The sequence below is a fragment of the Hippoglossus stenolepis genome, chromosome 1, assembly GCF_022539355.2.
Source record: "Hippoglossus stenolepis isolate QCI-W04-F060 chromosome 1, HSTE1.2, whole genome shotgun sequence".
Lineage (NCBI taxonomy): Eukaryota > Metazoa > Chordata > Actinopteri > Pleuronectiformes > Pleuronectidae > Hippoglossus > Hippoglossus stenolepis.
The window spans coordinates 18,441,189-18,447,188 of record NC_061483.1 but is presented as its reverse complement, the minus strand read 5'-3'; positions in this window follow the sequence as shown (position 1 = coordinate 18,447,188).

The window sequence follows — 6,000 nt, the reverse complement described above, 5'->3', positions numbered from 1 at the left end:
AGATGAACGGATCCATTGTTTGTTTTTCTTAGGATTAAGAGACAATACTAAAAGTATAGAATAATCCCAGCTCTATCCTGTAAAATTATATATCAAAATAAAATATTCATAAAAAATAAATCTAAAAATGACATAAGCCTTTTAAAGTTGTTCAACAAGTGACAGACTTCCTCTGGCTTGTACAAAAGACATTGGAAACCATGGCACGTACTGCAGAGTTTTTAATAATTGAGAACTGGTATTCTGCCATCATCAAGGGGATTGTCCCAACATCTGAGAATAAGTCATTTGGGACCAGACCACACTGCTCTGCTTAACTTTGTGAGTATTCGGGGGAAGACAGTTTCGAAGCTGTGTTGTTTTTTGTTCACATTGTGTCTACAGTCTGACAGACGCCACCATGAAAACTTCTGAGTCCCACGTCATGTCTCAGGAAATCAATGTCACTGATGCCCCGCAGGCAAACAAGCCACAGGGGCCCATCGCTGGATTCAGCAGATTCGAATGAAAACACATCCACTGCTTTTTGTTTCTGAAACTCTCAACAAAAAAAGAGTTGTTGTCTTCACCAGAGAGCAGAAAATACTCTGCACAGATATTGTGTGGTCAGCTGCACCAACACACTTTGTTTTAATTTAGCTCAATACAGTGGAGAGAGACGGGGAGAGTGAAAAGAGATAGCAAACACATTAGAAAACACACACACTCGTACACGAGTGCACATGCACGCACAATCACACTTTTACAAAAGAAGTGGGGGTCTCACGAGAGGTGTCTCAGCGTCGGTGGGCTGACATATGGCCAGCAGACCACTGCACTGGGTGGAGCAGGGTGTGTGTGTGTGTGTGTGTGTGTGTGTGTGTGTGTGTGTGTGTGTGTAAGAGGGTGGGGCTGCTGAATGGTCTGACTGAGGGTGCAGATGAATAGACCAGTGGTTAGAGACAGTTGAAACTCAATATTCATTTTCACTGTTGCCCTGCTGCTGTTTGAGTCTCTCTCTCTCTCTCTCTCTCTCTCTCTCTCTCTCTCGCTCTCTCTCTCTCTCTCTCTCTCTCTTTGTGTGTGCGTGTGTGTGTAGGCACAGATTATACTTGTTTTGTGTCAATTATAAATGAAGCAAATAGCATACTGTCTATGTTAATGTCCAAAATAGTTCTTAAAAGCGTTTAAATATCCAAAATGATCAAAATAACAGGAGCAGGAAACAAGCAACTTAAGAGACATAAAAACCAAGTGAACTTTGTCAGAACTACATGTTTCAAAGCAAGAAGCACTAAGTAAAGATATGAAAATCAAATCTAAAATGCAACACTAATATCTACTTTATTACTCCATATTGTGTAGAATTAAAATTCCAAATGCAATCAAAATGAATCTGAATAAAACAGTTTTCGTGCAATTTTAAGTTTCAAGTCCCCAATTGAATCTTTTTCCTCAGTACATCTCTTTCCTTCAAACCCTAAAGACTGTTTACATATTCCCATCATTGTGCATTGATGAAATAAAACAAGGTTCTCTCTTCTTGGTTTGTGAATGGTCGGCGGGGCTCGGAGGTCTCCTGGAGACAATGTCCCCAGTTGGCTACAGTATAAAAAACATCAGTGTGAATGGAGACCAAAGGAAAACTGGGATAATGTAGGAGCGGGTCGTCTTGAAGGGTCAACCTCATTTCATCAACATGTGGGAATTCCTCCACTCTGCCAGTCAATTCCTAAACATAAACACACACACACACACACACACACACACACACACACACACACACACACACACACACACACACACACACACAGAGCCAGGGGTTGTTTGACAGGCTATTTGACAGAATGGCCCATTGCCATGGTTACAGCAGCACTCCATCAGTCCATTCAAGGAACAGATGGCCGATGTGCAACAGGAGGCATATGTTTCAATGAACACACACACAAACACACACATGCGCGCACGCGCGCACACACACACCCACAAGGAAAGACACACAAACATAGACCCACAACACTTTCTGTCTCTCTCTGTCTCTCTCTCTCTCTCTCTCTCTCTCTCTCTCTCTCTCTCTCTCTCTCACACTCTCACACACACACACACACACACACACATGCATGGATGTGCCCCCGCTCAGAGGGAGGGTATTGAACAACCAGCAGCATATGTTCCACTAGTCAGAGAGCATTCATTCAAGGACAGACAGAGAGAGGAGAGGGGGGAGTAAGGGGGGCGGAGATATGCGAAAGGCAAAAAGAGCGAGAGAGGGAGGGATGGAGGTGAAAAGAGATAAAGGAGGATGAGAGGAGGGAGGAGGGAGGAGGGGGAGGATTGGGAGGAGACAGAGAGCCTCTCTGCCCACCACTGGAAGCAAACACACATGGCTGCGAGTGCTGATGTTGACATGGTGCTGAAGAGCAACAACAAACGAGAACAGAACTAACCTCACTGCTCCACATTCAGGCATCATTCCTGAATTAAAACCAGTCCAACAAACGTGTGATGAACAGTGGGTGTGGTTATCACAAAACATTTACATGATGCACACAGTGAAACAAACAGACTCTGCCTCCTCCAGCACACGTTGTACTTTACTGTACAGTACAGTGTTTGAGTAGATCTTTTCTCTGCAACTTTCTACTTCATAACTTCGTATTTATTTTCTATTTACACAGATGTAGTTAAGTTATGATAAAGTATGGTATGGTACGATACGTATGGTACGATTCGATACAAAAGGATATGGTATGATACAGGTACGATACGACAGGGTACGGTACAGTAGAATACAAAAAACGTATGATAAAATACGATTTGATAAGGTGCGTTACCATCTGAGGATCTGGTGCGTTACGATACAATATGATAAAGTACAATATATTACAATACAGCACGATATGGTACGGCATGGTATGATACAACATTATATGGTACCATATGATAGGATATGGCACAATACGATACGGTATAGTACAAAACAACACAGTACAGTACAGTGAAATACAATACATATGGTACTGTACAATACAAGATACTTTATAAGTCCCTTTGTAAAAGATTAAAGCTGTGGCTCTCAACTTTTCTAGCCTCTAAACCCTTATAGAAGAAATGTGTCTAAATGGAGCCCCTCGTCATCCTCACCAAAAAATAAGTTCCCTTGTATACTTCTCATATGGCTTCTTTTTAAATAATTGTCTGAAGGCAAAAGACAAAATTATCAATATTACACAAAAAGCTTGCAGAAGAGAAAGGGATCTAAACGTTAACTTTTTTCTTCTTTTTTCTTCTCTGGTTTATTTCTACACTGGGGATGTCAGGAGACACCACAGAGTCATTATCAGGGGTCAGGAATTATTTCCTTCATGGCAGCAAAATGCGTTTCGCCAGCCTTAAAAAGCTTCTGTGGGTTAATCTGGACAAACCAAACGGTTTCAGAGCTGACACACTCTTAAAGACTCTTTATAAAGGGACTTGAAAACATGAGCTCGCCAAGCTACAAACAACCCACAAGGCAGCACTCTGTAAACAACTGTACCTTTTAAAACCTAATTACCAGTTAATTATATATCTATCTAAATAAAACCACCATATGTTTATAATATATATAAAATTACAATATACATAATATCTAAAATGCAATACTTTTAATCATGTCTGATCAGTTTTGAGTAAAAACCTCAGGAACATGGTGTCTGAAAGTTAAGACTTTATAATCGGCTTCAAACCACAGTAATAAATCTCTCTTCTTAGCTGATGTTTGTTCTGTTCTCTCTCAATTTATTTTTGCTTTCTTCCTTTTTTTAATCACCTCCCCTCTCTCTGTCCAATTCCACTAACTACATGCTATTAGGCAGGAGTCTGGAGCGTGCACGCACATACAAACACACACACACACACACACACACACACACACACACACAGAGCCGTCTGGGAGTTGTTCCCTCTGTATTTTGGCCCCGTCTAAAGAAAGCAGTTTATATTTATATATCGTGCAGTAAATACAGAAGGTTTATATTTGGTCACTATGGCTCTGTGTATTTTTGGTTGCCTGTGTCACTTTGGTTCATGCCTTTGTAAAATTGACTGAAACAACTACAAAATAACAGAGCCAAGAAATGCTCTGTCCTTCCTTTGAGTGTGTAAACATACACAACAACAACACACACACACACACACACACACACACACACACACACACACACACACACACACACACACACACACACACACACTAGCTACCTTTTTTGCTTGTTTGTCTGAATGCAACAACACTTAGTGAAAAAGGCCACACTGCATAAATGATTTTCCATACAGAACTTCATGATTACCGTGTAATATGTTTTAAATTGTTTTCCTGAACTTCATAACAACACTGTATCAGAAGGTACGTGTTAAATTACAACAACAGCATGTAATAATAACCATTATCCTCTATAACAGCTGGTTTGTTGGCAGTTCCTTCATGTGTCAACAAGTGGTGTTGTGGTCGAGTTAAATCGTTGTCTCCTCTCACATTTCCCTCCAAAACGCTATAATTTCATTGGAACAAACAAGGGGGCGTCACCCATCTCTCATCACATACTAAGTGGTGCTTTCGGCTAAATGCTAACGTGAGCGGGCCCACAATGACAATGCTAACGTGCTGATGTTTCGCAGCTGTAACGTTGACCACCTTCAGTGTGGTGTCGCAGCATGCCAATTGGTGCTAAACCCAAAGTACAGCTGAGGCTGGATGCAGTCTTGAAAGTTTTCCTCCCAAGAATGGATGACTGAGTTGAACTTCGTCCGTTAGCTGTTGTTTCATTAAGTAGTACCAGGCTGACGTTGACATCTTCAGAGCTGAGCTGTTGGAAGAGCCATGATTTGACGTAATTGAAAAGCTGAATTGTATCAGTTAAAGTGTTGATAGTCTCATGAGGCTGTCTGGTCTGTGTTGAACTTCTGAAGGACTTTTGATTCATCTTTTTGGTTCTTTTGTTGGATTCATTGTGTTTATGAACTTTTACCTATTGTTTCACTTGTGTTTGGTTTTTGAATTTATATCTTTGTTGGCCCTTTGAGTTCTTTAGTTGGCATATCATGAGAAAAGGTCATCTTATCAGCTTCACACTTGGCATGTGTTTCGTTAACGGCCCAAGGCAGTCCAGTGTTGAATTTGGTGCGATTTGGACACGTGATACGTTCAATAATGATAAACTTTGAATCAGCAGGCGACCAGTGCTCTGTAACAGCAGCGGCTGGGACTCATCAACGTAAGCAATGTTGTCAACCCTGACGTTCATGACAATGGCTGCAGTCCAGCAGTCGGTCTTTACTTTCTGCATGTCACTTTTACAGTTTCAGATAAAAAACTGCAACCAGCATCCCCACAAGCCAAACAAACAGGCATGTTTAGAACGGGCACGGCACTAGTATAAAAAAGCTGCCATGTGACTAGTAAACAGAGGGTTACCATTTTTACACCTCTCCAGAGAGTGGAATCAGAAAATGTTATCCTGCTTCAAAGTGGCTATTTGCTTGGGATAAAGTTTATTCGTGCGGTTTTGTGGTCCCCGTGGGATTAGTATAGGTGCTGCCCGCTGTGGCCACTGCCGGCCACCGCAAGGGTTTAAGTCAAATCCAATTTGTGCAGCCGAGTTACACGAATGAGCGCCGGGTTTGATGACTTCGGCTGAAAGAAAGTTGAGATAAGACGCGGAGTATTAGACAAAGTGGAGCACACAGCTTATTGAATGATAGCCACTGGAGAGGAAAGCCAATCCCAGGGAGGAGGTCTGGAAAGGGTGTCTGACTTTCTGTTTGTCTCCCTGCTGCTGGAGGGACCACACCCAGACCTCCACCACACACACACACACACACACACACACACACACACACACACACACACATACACAGGAAGCTGATCTGTTGGGCAGCCAACAGGGTTTCCTGTGGTTGCGGCAGGACTACCGGCTCTAGACTGAAACGGTTCTCAATTCTCCTGTCTTCCCCTTTCAATCCCCTCCTCTCTTTTCTCCA